The sequence below is a fragment of the Astatotilapia calliptera genome, chromosome 5, assembly GCF_964374335.1.
Source record: "Astatotilapia calliptera chromosome 5, fAstCal68.1, whole genome shotgun sequence".
Classification (NCBI taxonomy): Eukaryota; Metazoa; Chordata; class Actinopteri; order Cichliformes; family Cichlidae; genus Astatotilapia; species Astatotilapia calliptera.
In genome coordinates this window covers 6,071,416-6,092,117 of record NC_137426.1, presented here as the reverse complement: position 1 = coordinate 6,092,117, position 20,702 = coordinate 6,071,416, and the positions used below count along the sequence as shown (strand labels likewise).

At 41.8% G+C, this 20,702-nt stretch overlaps 1 protein-coding gene across 1 annotated transcript in view; it reads right to left on the bottom strand.

The window, feature by feature from the left end:
* Positions 1–20,346, bottom strand: part of cdh22 (cadherin 22) — a 194,397-nt gene extending 174,051 nt beyond the window's left edge. Inside the window, exon 1 of the mRNA XM_026166884.2 lies at positions 20,096–20,346. The gene's annotated coding sequence lies outside the window, so the exon portion shown is untranslated. The remainder of the gene's footprint in view (positions 1–20,095) is intronic.
* Between the last annotated feature and the right edge of the window lie 356 nt (positions 20,347–20,702).

Below are 20,702 nucleotides of genomic sequence, written 5' to 3'. Positions count from 1 at the left end.
AACCAGGTGTAGGACTGGACTCTCCCAAACACGTCACTATAAGACTGGACTCTCACACACGTCACCACACGCACCACCATACATTTCCTATAATCCTATAATTCCTATAATTTATAATCCTTATCTTTATAATCTCTTCTGCTATTTGCACATTCTTTACTGTAAATTCCTAAGTTAATTTGTAAATTTTTGTAGTAAATTGTAAATATTGTAAAACTTTTCTTCTGTCATTTAATGGTCGGGCATTGTACAGCTACAAGCATTTCACCCCCATGTCATACTTTGTATGGTTGTGTGTGTGTGACAAATAAAATTTGAATTTGAATTTGAAAATTTGATTTACATATATTTATATATGTCTGTATATATGTCCTTATTTGGTAGGCCAATCTGATTCAAACTTTGCATGAATATTGTCACATACAGTTATGAAAATGATCATTTTAATAATAATTATGAAAATATATTGTTTAAAGATTTCTTATGAATCCCTTTTCTTTCTATCTATCTATCTATAGTGTTTCTATCTATAGTGTTTCAATGTTTATTATGAATCATCCAATTAACAAGAGAGTACTCTACTAAAAAAATACTATTAAAATATTTTTTTGTTTCAATTCAAATAAGATTTCCATTTTAAAAAATTTAGCTTTTGAAAAAGTCTTTAAAAATCTTAACATAAAGTGCTTTTTTTAAAAGCAGATAATATTTTTATATTTATGACAGAAGTAAAATAAATACACTTCATGTTCTGTCATAAATATTACTGGACACCAATTTCTAATTGCAGCAAATGGGTTAACTAAGAAACTAAAGAGAGTTATATTTAGGCTTAACAATTTCATAATGATGGTATTGAAATTTGATTTAGGAATTACTTCGTGAATAGGTTAATTATGTTTTACATCAAATGCAGTTACCTGTTATGTCATTTTGAGGTGTCTAAGCTGAAAAGAACTGGAAATCCTGCTACGGTTAAAATGAAGATAAAAATATGGACCACGTTCTTGCACTAGGCCTTAAATTGGACAAAACCCTAATATGTCATCACTATGACTCAACATGGCACCTCAGTGTTCATTAAGCAGACAAATGATAGTCTGGGCATTGCAGAGGTGAGGATCTTGAAAATGTTGCAGGTTGTTGCAAGAGATAAAAAGGACTAAGAGAAAGAAACAGCAATATTTTCCATCCATCCATCCATGTTTTTTCTAAGGAGGCTTTGCCTCTCTAGATTTATGGTCTTGGAGCATTCCCGAGAAAGCCTCAGGTTAGAAGATGAAGAACATTTATGGATAAAGAAAATTAACAGATGCCTTTACCTGGATATCTTTGAACTGTGAGAAGACAGTGGAGCATGTACTCACATATGCACACATAGGTTTCTTAATATCTCAATTCTCCACATTAAAAACTAGGCAGGTTGACACACTCAAATTCTTGTAACACTCATGTCATAACTGCAGAAATCATTTTAATTAAAAATTCTAGTAGAGTGTAAACAGTTGGAAAAGAACCTCAAAAGAATTATGAAACATGCCAGTGATAAGACTGAGTAATAGTGTACAAGTATTCATGATAATATGCATGCATTATACTAGACAAAAAATAGAGACAGACAAATATGTAACAAGAAGAGAAATGTTTTGTGTGATGTTGTGGGCGGAATTTCTAAATATATGAAGTGAGCATTTCACCTTATTGGTCTTAAACAAGGAAGTCCAAACTGAGACTTTTCCATATATCTAATCTTCAGTTACCTGAACAGAACATTTAACAGGAGTTTGTTAACATTTCAGTCTAATAGTGTTTTACTTTACTTTTCTAACATCAATGTAGATTTCACAGAAGAGAATTGGAGCACATAAAACTACTGAATAAGTGAAATTTTATTCATATTTCGTTTCTTTTTGTCCAGTTGCAAGGGAGCCTTGAGAATTTTGTCAACGTTTCATGACTTCCTAACAATGCTGCTTTCTTATACCCACTTGGTTACATATTTCTGGGTTATTATTAAATTTTGTTACATTACAAGGTGCTGCAGGGATTATGCCTTTCCTATTGAAAGGAAAGAATGAGTTAAACTCAGGCACTATTAGCTATTTGTCTGGCATGTTGAGCTGAAGGCTTTGCTGTCCAGCACAGACAGCTCAATTGATGAATTCCTTTTTTTTTTTTTTTTTGCCGTTTGGTTCTTTTGCCATCAGAATTATTGTCTAAAGGCGAAGAAAGATGCCCAACGGATTTACTTTACCAAATGGACCATCCCAGCCTTGCCGTATTGGTCTATTTGATTCACCTTTTATTGTTTATTTTATTTTCACTTGCTAAATACGGGACAGACTTGACTGGGGAAAAGAAAGGCAAGAAAGAAAGAGGGAAAGAAAAACAGCGGGGAAGAGGGATGGGGATAAAGGGCAAAAAACAAAAAACAAACAAAATAAGCAGACAAAAAATACATATATCAATCACCTGAATCACCTGTTGAGAAAGAAAAAAGAGAAAACAAGCAGAAGAAAAAAAAAGAGCAACATAATAAACAACATCACGAGGATCTATGGGAATATCACAGTAAATGCTAAACATTATTGTGCAGCACGTAAGATCGACAGCACACAGTGTGCTTTGAGGTAGGAGCCAAAAAGGGTGTAGTTTGTGTGTGTGAGCACCCGTGTGTACACCTGTGAGCATGAACGCGCTTTTTTTAAAAGGTTCCTTCATGTAATGATCTGCTAGAGGGTGTGGGGAGCCACAGCCCCGTCCTCCAGGGCATGAAGCAGGTATGGAGGAGATCAAAACTCCAGACATCCAGAGGCCCCCAGAACACAAGAGACCAAGGAAGACCAACAGAGGGGCAGCCGCACCACTATCCCAGAAAGAGCTGAGGAGAGTCCCAGATGAGGGGTCACTCAGCAGCCGCGGAGCAGAAGCCAGGGGGGTTGCAGTGACGTGCCCGCGAGCTCCGCCGGCAGCCAACTGTGCCAGAGTGACCGAGCCCCAGGCCGAGAGGCCAAGGGTACCCCACCCCCAAAGTGGCCCGAGCGAGCCCCAGGCTCCAGGCCCCGACAAGCAGCCACCAAGGAGTGAGCTGGTGTGTACCTGGACGACACAAAGAACCACCAATGCACCGATGTCTGAGGGCGTCTGCCACTGGCAGGGGAAGTGGTGGGGGGAGATAGGCCTCCATACCTTGGAGGGCCTGAGATGTCCCTAGAGAGGTGGCGTCTGATACCCGATCTGACATATAGACAAAGACATCCATTCCCACCCTCATGCTCTCATATGCAATTACTCAACACTCACCCAATGTGGAGACAGACATAAAGATACACTGTACATACAGTGGGGCAAAAAAATATTTAGTCAGCCACCGATTGTGCAAGTTCCCCCACCTAAAATGATGACAGAGGTCAGTAATTTGCACCAGAGGTACACTTCAACTGTGAGAGACAGAATGTGAAAAAAAAATCCATGAACACTTGGATTTCCAGGCTTCTACCGTTCTACCTTTAAAAGCCGGAGAGCAGTCAAATGCTGGAAGTGGAAGCTAAATTGGCTAGTCATTCATATGTATATTAGGTTGTTACCTAGGAATTCTGGAGGGAGGGGAGTGGGGGAAATAAATCTCCAAAAGTCACCAACTTGGAGTGTTTCAGTTTGCCATCTTAGGGAGAAATCAACACACATGGGTGTAGGTCCTTTGTTGCTGAGATTTATTGATGAAAACAGTACAAAAAAACCAACCATTTGTACACATATTTACAAATAATAATAAAATAATAAAATAAATAATAATAAAAAGCGAGTGAGTACATTACAACATTTTCAGCAATCACTCACAATCCTGGCACTGCCATGGTATCTGTAGTCTGCATTTACCACATGTGTATCTGTAGCAGTGAACACATCGCACAGTGGCCTGATTTTTCTTGCATCATGTGGAGGTCCATGAACCAATGAACATGCTCCGTTTGCTGTGCATGTTGAATAGTCCATTCTTGAATGCTATGAAGCATGTCAAGAGTGATCAAGAGTCGAAAAAGAGAGCTTGTTTGGGGACTGAGACAGCGAAAGATGGCACAGTGTGGCGTGAAGAACATGTGGGGATCTGTCTCCCTTTCACCCCAATAGAAGCGTACGCTGCAGATGGAGAGCCAACGGCTAAGGCCAGGAGAAGTATCTCGAGTCGCCTTCAGAGCTTCCTGTGTTTCATCACTCTTGACATGCTTCACAGCATTCAAGAATGGACTATTCAACATGCACAGCAAACGGAGCATGTTCATTGGTTCATGGACCTCCACATGATGCAAGAAAAATCATGCCACTGTGCGATGTGTTCACTGCTACAGATACACATGTGGTAAATGCAGACTACAGATACCATGGCAGTGCCAGGATTGTGAGTGATTGCTGAAAATGTTGTAATGTACTCACTCGCTTTTTATTATTATTTGTAAATATGTGTACAAATGGTTGGTTTTTTGTACTGTTTTTATCAATAAATCTCAGCAACAAAGGACATACACCCATGTGTGTTGATTTCTCCCTAAGATGGCAAACTGAAACACTCCAAGTTGGTGACTTTTGGAGATTTATTTCCCCCACTCCCCTCCCTCCAGAATTCCTAGGTAACAACCTAATATACATATGAATGACTAGCCAATTTAGCTTCCACTTCCAGCATTTGACTGCTCTCCGGCTTTTAAAGGTAGAAACGCAAAATGATGGCTCCGTGGGGGTTTAAGTGTGAATCCACATGGTAGGATTTGTAAAGAATTCATTCGTAAATCAGGGTGGAAAATAAGTATTTGGTCAATAACAAAAATACAACTCAATACTTTGTAACATAACCTTTGTTGGCAATAACAGAGGTCAAACGTTTACTGTAGGTCTTTACCAGGTTTCCACACAGTAGCTGGTATTTTGGCCCATTCCTCCATGCAGATCTTCTCGAGAGCAGTGATGTTTTGGGGCTGTCGCCGAGCAACACGGACTTTCAACTCCCGCCACAGATTTTCTATGGGGTTGAGGTCTGGAGACTGGCTAGGCCACTCCAGGACTTTCAAATGCTTCTTACGGAGCCACTCCTTTGTTGCCCGGGCGGTGTGTTTTGGATCATTGTCATGTTGGAAGACCCAGCCTCGTTTCATCTTCAAAGTTCTCACTGATGGAAGGAGGTTTTGGCTCAAAATCTCACGATACATGGCCCCATTCATTCTGTCCTTAACACGGATCAGTCGTCCTGTCCCCTTGGCAGAAAAACAGCCCCATAGCATGATGTTTCCACCCCCATGCTTCACAGCAGGTATGGTGTTCTTGGGATGCAACTCAGTATTCTTCTTCCTCCAAACACGACGAGTTGAGTTTATACCAAAAAGTTCTACTTTGGTTTCATCTGACCACATGACATTCTCCCAATCCTCTGCTGTATCATCCATGTGCTCTCTGGCAAACTTCAGACGGGCCTGGACATGCACTGGCTTCAGCAGCGGTACACGTCTGGCACTGCGGGATTTGATTCCCTGCCGTTGTAGTGTGTTACTGATGGTGACCTTTGTTACTTTGGTCCCAGCTCTCTGCAGGTCATTCACCAGGTCCCCCCGTGTGGTTCTGGGATCTTTGCTCACCGTTCTCATGATCATTTTGACCCCACGGGATGAGATCTTGCGTGGAGCCCCAGATCGAGGGAGATTATCAGTGGTCTTGTATGTCTTCCAATTTCCGATGATTGCTCCCACAGTTGATTTTTTCACACCAAGCTGCTTGACTATTGTAGATTCACTCTTCCCAGTCTGGTGCAGGTCTACAATACTTTTCCTGGTGTCCTTCGAAAGCTCTTTGGTCTTGGCCATGGCGGAGTTTGGAGTCTGACTGTTTGAGGCTGTGGACAGGTGTCTTTTATACAGATGATGAGTTCAAACAGGTGCCATTCATACAGGTAACGAGTGGGGGACAGAAAAGCTTCTTACAGAAGACGTTACAGGTCTGTGAGAGCCAGAGATTTTCCATGTTTGAGGTGACCAAATACTTATTTTCCACCCTAATTTACGAATAAATTCTTTACAAATCCTACCATGTGAATTCATGGATTTTTTTTCACATTCTGTCTCTCACAGTTGAAGTGTACCTCTGGTGCAAATTACTGACCTCTGTCATCATTTTAAGTGGGGGAACTTGCACAATCGGTGGCTGACTAAATACTTTTTTGCCCCACTGTACAATCACACTCCCCAGGTCTAGGTACCCTTGCCCCTGGAGGGGGAAACTGCACCCAGACCCAGGTGGTGTTACCCTTTTCCCTGGGGTGGAGAGAAGCAGACTGCCCCGACTCGGCAGCAGCAGGGAGGCCCCACATTCCAGACCCCAATTGGATGGCCAACTCCTCCTCCCAGCCCCCCTGCTCCAACAGGCTGCAGAGAACGGCGGTATGTGAAGACTCCAAACCTCCCTCCGCCCGCTCATATGTAGTGTTGATGCATGTGTGTTCTAAGGTGCATTTAAAACCCAGGAGGGCATGGAGCTACCTGCCAGAGAGCAGCAGGTAAGAGCATTGCCCCTCCTGATAGCCCTCAATGTCTACATGTATTTAAAATTGAGAGGTGGGCAACACCCCTCCTTGTCGTGGTGGAGGGGTTTGTGTGTCACAGGGATCCCAGGGGCTATGTTGTCTGGGGGCTTTTGCCCCCTGGTAGGGTCTCCCATGGCAAATTGGCCCTGGGTGAGGGACCAGACAAAGAGCGATTCATAAGACCCTTATGAAAAGGACATCGAGGGAACAGTTTACCCTGCCCGGGATAGGGTTACCGGGGCCCCGCCCTGGAGCCAGGCCCGGGGAGGGTGCCCGAGGGCGAGCGTCTGGTGGCCGGGCCTTAGTCCATGGGGCCCGGCCGGGCACAGCCCGAAGAGGAGACATGGGCCCATCCTCCCGCAGGCCCACCACCCGCACGAGGCACCATAGGGGTTGGGTGCATTGTGTGCCGGGTGGCGGCCAGGAGTGGAGGCCCTGGCGGACTGACCCCCGGCTGCCAAGACTGGCAATAGGGACATGGAATGTCACCTCTCTGGTGGGGAAGGAGCCTGAGTTAGTGCGTGAGGTTGAGAGGTACCGGCTAGATATAGTCGGGCTCACCTCTACACATGGCTTGGGCTCTGGAACCAGTCTCCTGGAGAGGGGCTGGACTCTGTCTCAGTCTGGAGTTGCCCCTGGTGAGAGGCGGCGGGCTGGGGTGGGTATCCTAATATCCCCTCGGCTTGCTGCCGGTACGTTGGGGTTTTTCCCGGTGGACGAGAGGGTTTGTTCCCTGCGCCTTAGGGTCGGGGAACGGGTCCTGACTGTCATCTGCGCTTATGCGCCGAGTGGCAGTTCAGAGTACCCAGCCTTCTTAGAGTCCCTGGGGGGGGGGGGGTGCTGGAGGGTGCTGGAGACTCTGTTGTCCTGCTGGGAGACTTCAATGCTCACGTGGGTAACGACAGCGAGGGGTGTGATTGGGAGGAACGGCCTCCCTGATCTGAACCCGAGCGGTGCTCTGTTATTGGACTTCTGTGCTAATCACAGTTTGGCCATAACGAACACCCTGTTCGAACATAAGAGTGTCCATAAGTGCACGTGGCACCAGGATGCTCTAGGCCGTAGGTCGATGATCGATTTTGTAATCGTATCAGCAGACCTGCGACCATATGTTCTGGACACTATACAACCGTTGCAAGAGCTTGGTTCGCATTGCCGGCAATAAGTCGGACTCGTTCCCGGTGGGTGATGGGCTCCGCCAGGGCTTCCCTTTGTCTCCGGTTCTGTTCATAATTTTTATGGACAGGATTTCTAGGCGCAGCCAAGTGGCGGAGGGCTTTCGCTTTGGTGGCCTCAGAATCTCATCTCTGATTTTTGCAGATGATGTGGTTCTGTTGGCTTCATCGGGTGAGGGCCTCCAGCTCGCACTGGAGCGGTTCGCAGCCGAGTGTGAAGCAGCGGGAATGAGGATCAGCACCTCCAAATCTGAGGCCATGGTTCTCAGCCGGAAAAGGGTGGAGTGCCCACTCCGGGTCGGGGATGAGTTCCTGCCCCAAGTGGAGGAGTTCAAGTATCTCGGGGTCTTGTTCGCGAGTGATGGGAGAAGGGAGCCGGAGCTCGACAGACGGATTGGGGCTGCAGCTGCAGTAATGCGGACGCTGCACCGGTCCGTCGTGGTGAAGAGGGAGCTGAGTGTAAAAGCGAAGCTCTCAATTTACCGGTCGATCTACGTCCCTACCCTCACCTATGGCCACGAGCTGTGGGTAGTGACCGAAAGAACGAGATCGCGGATACAAGCGGCAGAAATGAGCTTCCTCCGAAGGGTGGCTGGCCTCTCCCTTAGAGATAGGGTGAGAAGTTCGGCCATCCGGGAGGGGCTCAGAGTAGAGCCGCTGCTCCTCCACATCGAAAGGAGCCAGCTGAGGTGGTTCGGGCATCTGACAAGGATGCCCCCTGGGCGCCTCCTGGGTGAGGTGTTCCAGGCATGTCCCACCGGGAGGAGGCCCCGGGGCAGACCCAGGACACACTGGAGAGATTATATCTCTCGGCTGGCCTGGGAACGCCTTGGTATTCCCCCGGATAAGCTGGAGGAGGTGGCTGGGGAGAGGGAGGTCTGGGCCTCTTTGCTTAGGCTGCTGCCCCCGCGACCCGGCCCCGGACAAAGCGGATGAAAATGGATGGATGGATGGATGGAAGGTGGGCAATGACGCCAGGGGAGAATTCCTGATCAAAATCTGCTATGCAGGGTGATTACTCAAGCAGATTGACCTCGATAATGTTGGTACCGTCACAAAGCTCAAGAAGAGTGTACCGATGGCCATGGAGACATTCTTCCAAGTAATTCTCTCTGAATTGTATTTATTTGAACCTACATTAAAAACTGCTGAAACTGGTTGGCCACTGCATGCTAAAGTTTTCAATAACAAGAAAAGGGAAGAAACTATTGAACTTTTCAGCACGAAGGCTGTATGATAGCTCTACACATATTTGTGTGCATGCAGGTGTGTGAGTGTATGTATTTGTATGTATTCTTTTTCTTTTGTGTGTGTGTAAACAGTGTAAACTAGGGCTGCTCGATTATGGCAAAAATGATAATCACGATTATTTTCACTGAAATTGAGATCTTGATTATTTGACGATATTTATTTAACCCTTTAAGACCTATAGAACCAAGTACGCCAGAGCTTATATTATTTTTTTTACATGCTGTAGTGCCATTTGTGGGAGCATTTCAAGTTGCTATACATCAATACAACTGTTATAGCCCATATTTTAATAATATGTATGTATTAAGTCCATAGTAACTACATTAATTGTAAAAAAAAAGTGCAATAAACTACAAAAAAATTGAAAATCGTTTTTGGTTTTTTTACATATATTTCTACTTAGAGAAATTTAAGAGGTTTATCCCTCAAAACTTTAAATACAAAAAAGTTGCAAAAAATAGTTTACAACAACAGGAAATTTATTTTGAGTGTCTTCATAGTTTTTTTTTTGGAGATACAGCAATTTTTATATACTGCAGGAAAAACGAAAAAACAATCCTATGATGCAAATTTGCAAAGAAAACAGCATGTGCATCAAAATAAACTATTTCCAGCAGTGCAATTCGAGTTCTAAGCATCCCAGAAACTATTCAGAAAAGTCAAACATGACCAGTATAGGCTTTTAAGGCCTACAAGTAAAAAACTACATTTTCCGCGAAAATGACATCACTTCCGGTTTCAGGCAGGAAATAGCGGACATGCGATAGTTCGTGCTGATGTCTGTTTCAATGTGGGAAGTGTTAGGAACAGCTGATCGGATCGGCAAAGCGTGTTTCTGGAATATTATGTTTTTGTTCCTGCAAGCGCTTTTTATGCAATATTTGCAAAGCTTAACCGTGACCTAGGACAAGCTGATGGCATAAGATGTAAGTACAACTCCTCCGGTTTTATATGCAAAAAAATTATTGCGCTAGCTTACGCGGTTCCAGTTCTACAGGGATTTAAGGGGTTAACAATAACAATGTATTGAATAATGACTTTAAAAAATAATATAAAATAGTGTGCAAATACTGATAACAGTGCAAATGTTTGCAATATAATAAATAAATGAAAAATGTAAACATCTGTGTTTAGTGAACTTTGCAGTGTTGCTCTGTGGTGCAGCTATTACACCGTAGCAAAGTTTACACACTGTGTCTACTTGATCCACGTCTGACTCCGCGAACCCATAATGTTTCCACACCACTGAAGTTTTTTTTTTACCTCTCTTTTCAACCAACAGCAGTCACTCTCCTCTCCAAATAACTTCTGCTTAGCTTTCCAAGCTTCCCTCGGGTCCTCTTAATTGTTGTGACGCGTGTTCGAAATGCAGAGAGGTGCGCTCGATTTGCCGCACGGAGCAGCGGGACAGTAAAGCACGAGGGAGGGGCTAATAATCGGCTCAGTCATTTTTAATGATCCTTGAAAGACCAGATCGTAATCGTGATTAAAATTCGATTAATTGAGCAGCCCTAGCTTATACCATTAGTAATAATGTAGAACAATCCACATGAATATGTTATCAATGCATAATTCAGCAAACACATGAAAACTTAAAAATGTGTGTTCTTTTTGTGTTTGTTTGTAAGTACTTTTATGTGGCAGTAAGATGAAAAGTATTGTTATGTGATCAACTCTATACAGTCATACCTGAAGATTTCATAACCCCTTTACTACAGAGAAAAACATCATTGCATCATCAAATTTGTCATTTTGATCATGTGATATTTTTTAAAGGGAACATTTTATCAAGCCTGAAATTCATTCCAACAGCTCAGTATCACTTTAACTGCAATTATTTAAGGATGTCTTTTCCATTATACCTCTATGAAGTGCCAACAGTGTCACACTGGAAAACAACTTAGTTCCACTCCCAAGGAGTCCCTAAAAGGGCTGTATTAAGAGTTATTACTTTGCCCGGAGGAAGTGATATCCATGCTGGCTGCAAACACATTTCTTAAAGCTGCCACTTACCACACACCTGGTATTCTTTGTCAGTCCAGATACAGAGTAACCTTTATTGATTATAATAGTGCACAATTTATTGGGTTTTTTTTCTGCATTCTGAGCTCTTTCCCTGTTTGCAAAGCTTATAGAGATTCTGTAGTTTTGTTTGGTCTTTCATGTGACAAATACCTATATGACAATGGAGCCTAGATACATAAATCCAGAAATATTAAAAACACTAGTTGTTTCCATACACATATTTGGGCTTTATTAAATTGCTAAACAAAGAATAAATGAAAAGAAATAAAATAATCATCACTAATCTGATAGAACTATTTATTATGTAGTAGGATTATTTGTTTAGACATATCTTCTTTGTCCAAGCACCCAAAACTGTGTCACTTTCAGTTTTCATGATAAAAAAAATCTTTAAAATGAAATTACCACGGAACTTAACTGCTCTATCATATTTCCAGTTATTAATATTGTATTTTCTCCCATACTATGATTGTGATGTTTTGCATATACATTTATTATTACTATATGTTTTCCACTATGTCAATTAGTAAGGAAGACCGGATAGCGCCATTTGGCAATCACTGGTCGCTGGGGAAAAATGAGTATTCCCCAACTGGTTGTTATTGGTTTCTGGAGGTTGCTGTGAAATCATTTGCTGAAATCCCAGTCACACAGGAGTAGAGACCAGTCAGCAAACACCTGGTAACAACCTGAAACAAAAGTGCATCCCCAACCAGTTGGCAAATATTTATGAGAGGTATGACTGTCACTAGGTGGAATGGACCACAAAGAGTTATATACTTTTGCAATGAAAACCTTATGATTGCTTTAGCTGCTAGCAGGTTCCCCCAGTTTGTAGTTTGCATGGAAGCCACCAGCTTGTCAACTACAGGCTAAGTAGTAATGAAACTGTGAAGAATTCAATGCAAAGCAGAGACAGAGACCATTCACCTTCAAATTAAAGTTTTGTCTTTTGAAATGTGCTGTCTTCCCAAAGGGACAACTTTTATTTTGAATGCAAATAGTCTCTTTTTTCAGTTTGCAGCACACTTTTTCAAGTTTCCCTACAACTCAGTGGTTAGGGAGCGTTTGCAGACAAGTCAGCCTTGTCCGTGCAAACCAAGCGGGATTTGGTGCAGCACACACGTTGTGACTTCACTTAGTGACAGCTAGCAACCTCCAAAAAACATTTTTTTCCAACTGGAGATTGCCAAGGAGTTCACCAACTAATCTTTAGACCTGTTTAAAAAAATGATGCAACAAAAGTTGCATCTCTGCTGCCAGGTCACACTTGAAAAAAGTTTTTTTTTTTTAATCTCAATTGAAAGTTTACCGGCAGCACGGTGGTTAGCACTGTTGCCGCACAGCAAGAAGGTCCTGAGTTCAATTCCACCATCAGGCCGGGGTCTTTCTGTGTGGAGTTTGCATGTTCTCCCCGTGTTTGCGTGGGTTCCCTCCGGGTACTCCGGCTTCCTCCCACCGTCCAAAGACATGCAGCTTGTGGGGATAGGTTAATTGGATAATCCAAATTGTCACTAGGTGTGAATGTTCGAATGAATGTGAGTGCGAATGGTTGTCTGTCCCTGTGTGTTGGCCCTGCGACAGACTGGCGACCTGTCCAGGGTGTACCCTGCCTCTCGCCCTATGACAGCTGGGATAGGCTCCAGCGCCCCCCGCGACCCTGAAAAGGATAAGCGGAAGCGAATGGATGGATGGATGAAAGTTTACTGGGATAAATAATTACATTTATAAAAACAAAGAAATGAAAATATTAGGGTTGTGCATTTAGCTCTATGTGATAACAAACAACAGTGTGCCAGGACCATTCATCAGTCACAAGTTTGCAGTCCTGCCAGAAAGAAATGAGAATGAGAACAAAGTAAGAGTGTGAGAAAGACAAAGAGAACTACCCAAAGCCTGTATTAGCCACTCACTGAAGCCAACTGTCTGTTGCTAGGCTGCATTACCAGACAGTAAATGAAAAGCTTTGGAGGGTAATTTCGACAAATATACAAATTCAGCATTGATGTTTGCTCATTCATCCATTGTCTTATCCGCTTATTCCTACTCAGGGTCAGAAGGTGCTGGAGTCTGTCCCAGCATAGACAGCACAGAAGGCAGGAAAATACCCTTGACAGGCTGCCAGTTCACAAATGAACTGACATGGACACACACTCATTTGTACTCACAATCACATCTAGGGACAATCTGTAGTCTCATATTAAACTAACATCCATACATTTGAACTATGACAGGTAAAAGTAGCAAATGGATAAAACTCCTTCTTGTTCCCAGGCAGCAAGCTAATGACTGAATAAGAGTCATTCAAACATTCACACAAAGAAACACTGAATTCTGGCTATTAGTCATAACATAACATTAATAAACTGATTCTTAGTCACAAAGGGGAACAAACTGATACACATCTTTGCCACTTTAGTTTCTAAAAATTGTTCTGCTTTTAACTTATTCAGCCAAGTCGACCAATTATCGTATGTGTATCTTAATAATGATGCATTACATGGTCTATTTTGGAAGTCATGTAAGTAAGAGGTCCTTCCTGTTAATGGCTGTACTCGACTCAATCTGTAAGCCTTTAAAAGTGACAGCTTATCATAGATCTAATTTCAGGGACACTAATCAATGAGCATCTACAGTCCTCAAAAAATGTCACTTTACACTGAGAGTAGATAATTGGAACTACGGACAAAAAGTACACAAAAAAGCACAGATTTCCCTGTTAAACGGAATCAAATTTGTGTTTACTGGCATTAGTTTTACATGCTGAACAGAGCATAAAATAAGCTATGATTGAGAGATGACTGTTTACTTATTAAAATGACCCCAGTGCTCTTCTCACACTGGGTTATGAGAAGAGCAAACAAACCAATATGATAATAACTTGCTCCTCTTCGCATCACCTCTAATCCTTTGTTCATTTTAATCTCTAACATATGAAAAAAATACCCTTATATATGTGCGCGCTCGCGTGTGGATGTTTGCATGTGATTCACTGAAGTTATGTATCTCGAAAGATATCAAGCATTTCAGCCACAAAATGCGGATGACTTTCCCTACCTTGGCAGCCTTCATCCTTCCAAAGTCGACACTGATTCAGAAATACACCACTGTAAGCTCTGCCAATGGGGTTATGCCAGACTCAGAGGAAGAGTCTCTGTGAACCGTGACATCCAGGTGAAGAACTGCCTGTTTACAAAGCAGTTGTTCTTCCTACTCCAGTGCAAGAGGCACAAACACAGGCCAGGCAGACCAGCTATGAACACAGATTGAGTAAGTCTGGATCCCATCACCAGAGATGAAATCCTGGCTCTAGGAAATCATACACATTTAGGTAGAAAAAACAGAGGAACAAACAAAAGCACAGTGGAAGAACTGACTGTGTGAAACGTTTCTTCAACTATCACAAGTGTACTGTGTGTCAAGTGCAATATGCACATTATTGCATTGAGCGTAACCTATCACTATGGATATTTTCAAAAGGGGTGACTGTAGCTCAGACGATAGAGCAGGTCATTTGTTAACTGGAAAGTTGGTGGTTCAATCCCTGTCTGTTCCAGTCTGCGTGCCAAAATATCCTTAGGCAAGATGCTGAACTTCAAATTGCTCTCTGATTTGTCCATTGGAACGAATTTTAGATAAAAAGGTGCTTGTATGAATGAGGCATGTTGTATTGAGTGCTCAATTACAACAGAGAAGCGCTATATAAGAATCTGCCCATTTGCCAGCAGTAGTGCATAGAAGCTGTTTTTTTCTGAAGCACACAAAAAGCAAATTTTACAAAACTCCAAACATATATAACATAATCTACCGTATTCTTCCACCACTAGTAGTAGTAGTAGCAATAGTACCAATAGTAAAAAACATAAAGAAAAAGGTTATCTATGAAAATTGCCTTTGTATTTCCAAATGTTTTTAGACTTTACCTATATCAATTTTATCAGATACTGAATATTGTTGGTATCCATTTGCTCCTCTTCTTACTCTCTCTTTTTTAAGTAAATTTTGGGAGTACAGTATTGTGAGTGTTGTATTTCTTGTACTTGTTGGCACAATGATGCAGTGGTTTGTACTATCACCGAGCTCAAACTTGCCAGCCAGCCAAGGCCATTCTGTGTGGCATTTGCATGCTCTCCCTGTGCCTGTGTGGGTTGTCTCTGGGTACTCTGGCTCTGTCCCACAGTTCAAAGATAAGCTTGTTAGGTCAACTGGTGATTCTAAATTGGCTGTGAGCATGAATACTTGCCCTGCGGTAGACTGGTGACTTGTCCAGGATATAACCTGCTTCATCCAAAACTTATCAGTGAAGAGCATTGCTTGTATAATTCTTGTATATAATTCTTATATATATTTTTTTTCTTGCATCATGTCACCAATTTTCAAAGTAAATATACTTGACATGGAATTCTCACCAACCATCCAAACTGCACGTGCAAAGAAAACAAACCTTTGTTGGTGATGACGGCTTTAAGATGCCCCCTGTATGGAGAAACTAGTCACATGCATTGCTCAGGTGTGATTTTTACCCTTACTTATTGTACTTACAAAGATATATAGATAATTACATAGATAGATAGAATTATATAGATATAGATATAGATACACACACAGAGAGAGATAAACATTTAAGTTAAAACATTATAAAAATTTATAGCAATGCATTTTAACTTATTTTCCAATATAAAGCAATAAAAGCATCCATCTGATACAACAGATGAACATAAAAACTGCTCGGCATTTGTTTGTGTTTACATGCTTATGTTTGGTCTGTCTAACTGTGCAAAACTAGCAGAATTTATCAGTAACAATAGGGGCATGACTTCCACGTGCATGTTTATACTGTTTTTGGAGCACAAAATTAGCATCTGTTTAAATAAAAACAGATGATCAAATAATAATTAAAACTTAGAATTAGACAATCACGGCAAGGAAAATAAACATTATTTGCAAATGAGTTAGACTGGAATACTAAATCATTCTTATGGCTGTTAGCTAAACATGAGGCATTTATCTTTTTGATAGAAAAAGCAGTTATTTTAGCCTCACAACAACATATCATTTTCACATGTTTACAGTTTAAAAAATGGGGACATAACTTATTACTAACTAGTAATGATTTTGAGTCCCTTTTGTTTTTGCTAATCCTGGCTTGCTGCGTTCCGATGCGTCCACTCTTTACGCTAATCCAAACTATGCTAAGCTAAGTATATGGCCCAGTCACTGTAGATTTATATTTAGAGTATATAGATATGGAAGCAGTATCAATCTTCTCATCCAACTCTTATACAAGAGTTACTTGTTATACAAAAACAAGCTTATACAGAAATTTTATTCTTTTTCTTTTAACTTGAAGGACACAAAATAAGGCATGATGATGACAACATAAACTGCACTGTTGAATCATTGTTGACTAGCTTGCTGCAAAACAGCCTCAACAGTGACCAAATAAAAAGGTATGAGTGACTTGTTTCATCACAAGTAAAAGCAGCTGAGTTTCCTGAGTAAAAGCCACAGTATTCGAAAATTGCTGGATCAAAGTATTGCCTGTAACGCTCTTCTTGAAATCAGTTGCAAACAGCGCTGGAAAATCAACCATGGAGCCGGTCCATGGCCTTAAGCTCTCTGTCTCCTTCTACCTAGTGATTCCATCACAGAGCTCAAGCAGTAATACGGTTGATGCAGTCCCTGCCCGGAGGGGGTAATGAAGTGACTAAGGGCTGACCGTTCCTGACCGCCAACAAGACAGCAGGTGTGAGCAGTGAGGAGTGTGAATATGTGTGTTATAGTGTATATGGGTGTGTTTGTGTGTGAGTCTGTGTGTATTAGAGGGTATTAGATAGAGAGAGAGACAGAGATTATGTATATGTTTTTTCACTATGAACTAGGTTCCTAATCATAAGTATGAATCAATTAGTTGGTCTAATCGGTACTTTTTTTTGTCAGGCATGAAGAGAAAAGAAAAAACAACAAACTCACGTTTACGCTCGTCTATATCATCTTTAGTGCCACATCACTGCCATCTATCAGCCTCTTTTGCTCCCCTTTTCTCTTTCTAGTTCCAGCACTCTTTCATTTTCCTCCCTCTCTTCTCGTATCTATCCAAGCCATCTCTCCTTTAACACTACATTTATGCGCAGGCTTGGTAAACGGTAATCAATGTCTCACAATGGTGGACTGCTTCATCGAAACGATTTTTCAGGGGAGCTGTGTGTTTGTTCACGTGCATGTTTGTGTATGTGACAAAGGGTGAGATAAAAAGCAAGACATAGACTGAAGAAAGGAGAGACAGAGAAACTGAGCCATTGCTTGATGCACACACATCAGGCTTTTTATGTAAGTAAGCTTATATTTTGTGCATCTATGCCTGTTTGTGTTAAAAACACATGTGAAAATTTCACACTGGATTTGGCACTGACTCCAGAAGCTCACTGTAATGCATTCACTTTTGGTACATAAATCACAATCAGCCTATCCTGCCATCTGGGTTACTGCTACATGGCCCTTGTAATGTACATGCTGGTTAGACCACCAGCTGAATAGTTAGACTACGAAAGCAGATATGTGTCTCTAATGGACAGTAGAATAGCAAATAAATTCCTTGAAGAAAATGTTTGGTATTCTGCGTGTGTGTGTGTGTGTGTGTGTGTGTGTGTGTGTGTGTGTGTGTGTGTGTGTGTGTGGGAGGAAGGTGGGGGGGGGGGGGGGGGGGGGGTGTACGTATTCCTGTATATCAGATCCTCTTAAAATTGTTTAAACAACCTTATACAAAATAAAATCACAAAGCGCACAGTCACTGCATGCATAAGATAGGTTCAGTTGATAAAGCAATTTCACAATTACAAATAAATAATTAAAGCACACAAACACACACACAACCTCCAGATGCTGCAGCAAGTGGAAAATTTATTCCAACATGGCAGAAAACTAGTAAGCCCCCTGATTAATGTTTAAAGTAATGACTGAATAGTTAACTGTTTAATAAATCTCCCTGAACTTGCGCTGATCTTTACTCCAACTGACTGCCATCCTATAATGTAACTTCTGAAATCAATTTTTCAAACACAGGGTCAATAAAGGTCGCAGCCCTCACCTAGAGGTCCTGTCTCTTTGACAGATTCCTGTACACATCAGCATCTAATTGGAAAATTAAAGTAATCGATTGGCTATTGTAACGACAGGCATTTCTCTCACTTTCTCAAACACCAATTAGGTGTGGATAAACGGATAAATGGTAAACTGAGGCCTGTCTGAAGTCTCACAAATACACACACTCCCCATGTACATGAACGGACGTACGTATACGTGAAGGCACATTTCCAAACACACTAATATATACAGTCAAGAATGTAGACACCCTTAAGGAGTAAACTTAACCAATCTAACCTTAGCCAAGGTCACAGAGTAATATCCTAGCTTAAAGTGTACTGTAACCCCACGGTCACAAATCATATTCAGCAATATGAAGCACACACACACACACACACACACACACACGAGTCCTCCAGTTGGGAACAGGTTGTATTTCATCCAGATACCAAGATGAAGGGTCTGCCTTCCTACAAAACAAATATTAAGCTGGCATGGAAGAAATCTGATCAATCTTGTAGTTGTGAAGTACTTACAGTATAATGCGTCCAAAATTGTGGGAAGCAGCAAACACTAGATTGAGCTAACATTTGCCTGTCTCTTCAGGGACTGTTTCATGAGAATAACAAATGTCAAATAATATTTAAGCAAATCTAAATGCCATGTGGACAAATATTTTGGAAGGCTGAGCAAAATAAATCAATTTAAAAGAAGGCAACAAAGCACAGCGAAAGGTTGAGAGGGAGAGGAGCAGAATTCTCAGTCAGTAACTGCTGAGATGTGCATGTTGCAGGAAATTTGGATCTTGTCCAGCAGAATGTGTTAAACAAACGAGATAGAAATTGCGGCTGATGCTAATTTGATTTGTGAATATCTATTAGATCCACATGAAGACTGAAAATTATTAAAATATCAAATATAAATGAGTAAACCCAAAGTAATTGGTAGTAATAGGAAAAAAGAAAATGAAAGGAAGGATACAAAAAAGGGACAATGTTACATTTGCAAGAATGAGACTTTTGTTTAATGAGACTAAAATATTTTAGTCTACATAACTATCAGTGAATGTTCATCCCAACATTACTAAGATAAGAGTTGTGGTTTGTTTGTTTGTTTATTTTGTTAGTTAGTTAGATGTTAGAATGCTTTTAAGTCAGCATCCATTCAACAGCATGGCTTTAGTGCACAGTGGCACGCATCCAACTTCCCCAGATGCATCCTGTTGGCGCATCAAGTGGCTGCAGTCCTCGGAAACCCATCTCAGTGTGCAGGAGGTGCGTGCAGTCGTTTTGCCCCCCTCCCCACCTCTAGGTTATTTCATTTTGTTAGGCTTTGTGTTGTTGCTTCAAGGCTGATGTGCATATACACAGTTAGACTGTCTATTCCTATGACTACTACAGTCAGTTGCGGTTTGTACCATTAAAAATAGAATTTTCCACAACCATTCACCACGGAATCTATGCACACAGTATAGTCCACTACCTCTCCCCAATTTCACCGTGAAGATGTTGCTACAAATCCATGCGACGAAATTGTGAAGGTGCAGTTTTGTCCCAGAGTGAGTGACCAATTTCGGGCACAGTTTTCGGATCTACCGTAACCTTGCAATCGTTAAGAGTAGTCTGATTACTATTTAAATCATTGCATGTGATCGAAATCGCGACTGTGTCCTGCGCAGCGCTTATTACCAAGTGCTTGACAAATGTTAAATGTGTGATAAGTGTCAACAAGTTAGCTGGCGATGTTCAACCTTCAATTAAATACATTTATTATTAAAAAATGCAAAGGCTCTAATTTCCTCTATCAATACATGTGCACGCACACAAACACAGTATTATAAGAACAAAAATCCACAGTACATTTCTGCAGTTCCCTCGTATTTGCTCCTACAGTTAAAAGGCAAAGGGCATTTTCAAAATCCAACAGAAATGTATGTTACAAGAGCGTGCCAGCGCACGGTGAACTTTCTCATTAAATTAAAACAAAGTCCTACCTTTGTTATCGCGTGGCGAGAACAAATGCCTTTGCCTTGACAAGTTGCAGAGGGACACGGTAACGGTTATTCAGCTTGGCGCTTCTCCTGCAATCAAAGGTAAACGATTCCTTGTCAGATGAAAATCAGAGGGACAGACGCTCCGCTCGCCCTGTCTGCCACCGCGCTGCGCGTCTGGAGTCTCTGTTCCGATGAGCGCAGAGAGAGCAAAGGCAAAGCCGCTCTCGGAACGGCGCGGTATGGAAAGCCCCTGGTGGTGATGAAGGGAACCTACCAATGAAGCGGACGAGAGAAACGGAAAGAGAGAGAGAGACAGGAGATGAGAGAAAGAATTGGGGACCGATGGGGGTCACTGGAAGATAAAGTAAACAAGGCGTGCTCGTTTGACCTCTATATTCATGTAAACATATTGAATGTCATAAAGACGGATACTGTCTGGCCAAAAAAGAACACCACAAAATGGTATGAGCACTGCACATTGTGCATCATTACTACCATTACAATTCCAGTCCACAGACAGAAGACAGTTGCAGGGGTTTGCTTGTAAGTTCCAGCAATGAGTGCTGAAGCAAAAACTAAAGTCGTGACTTTCAAACTAAAGGCTTTT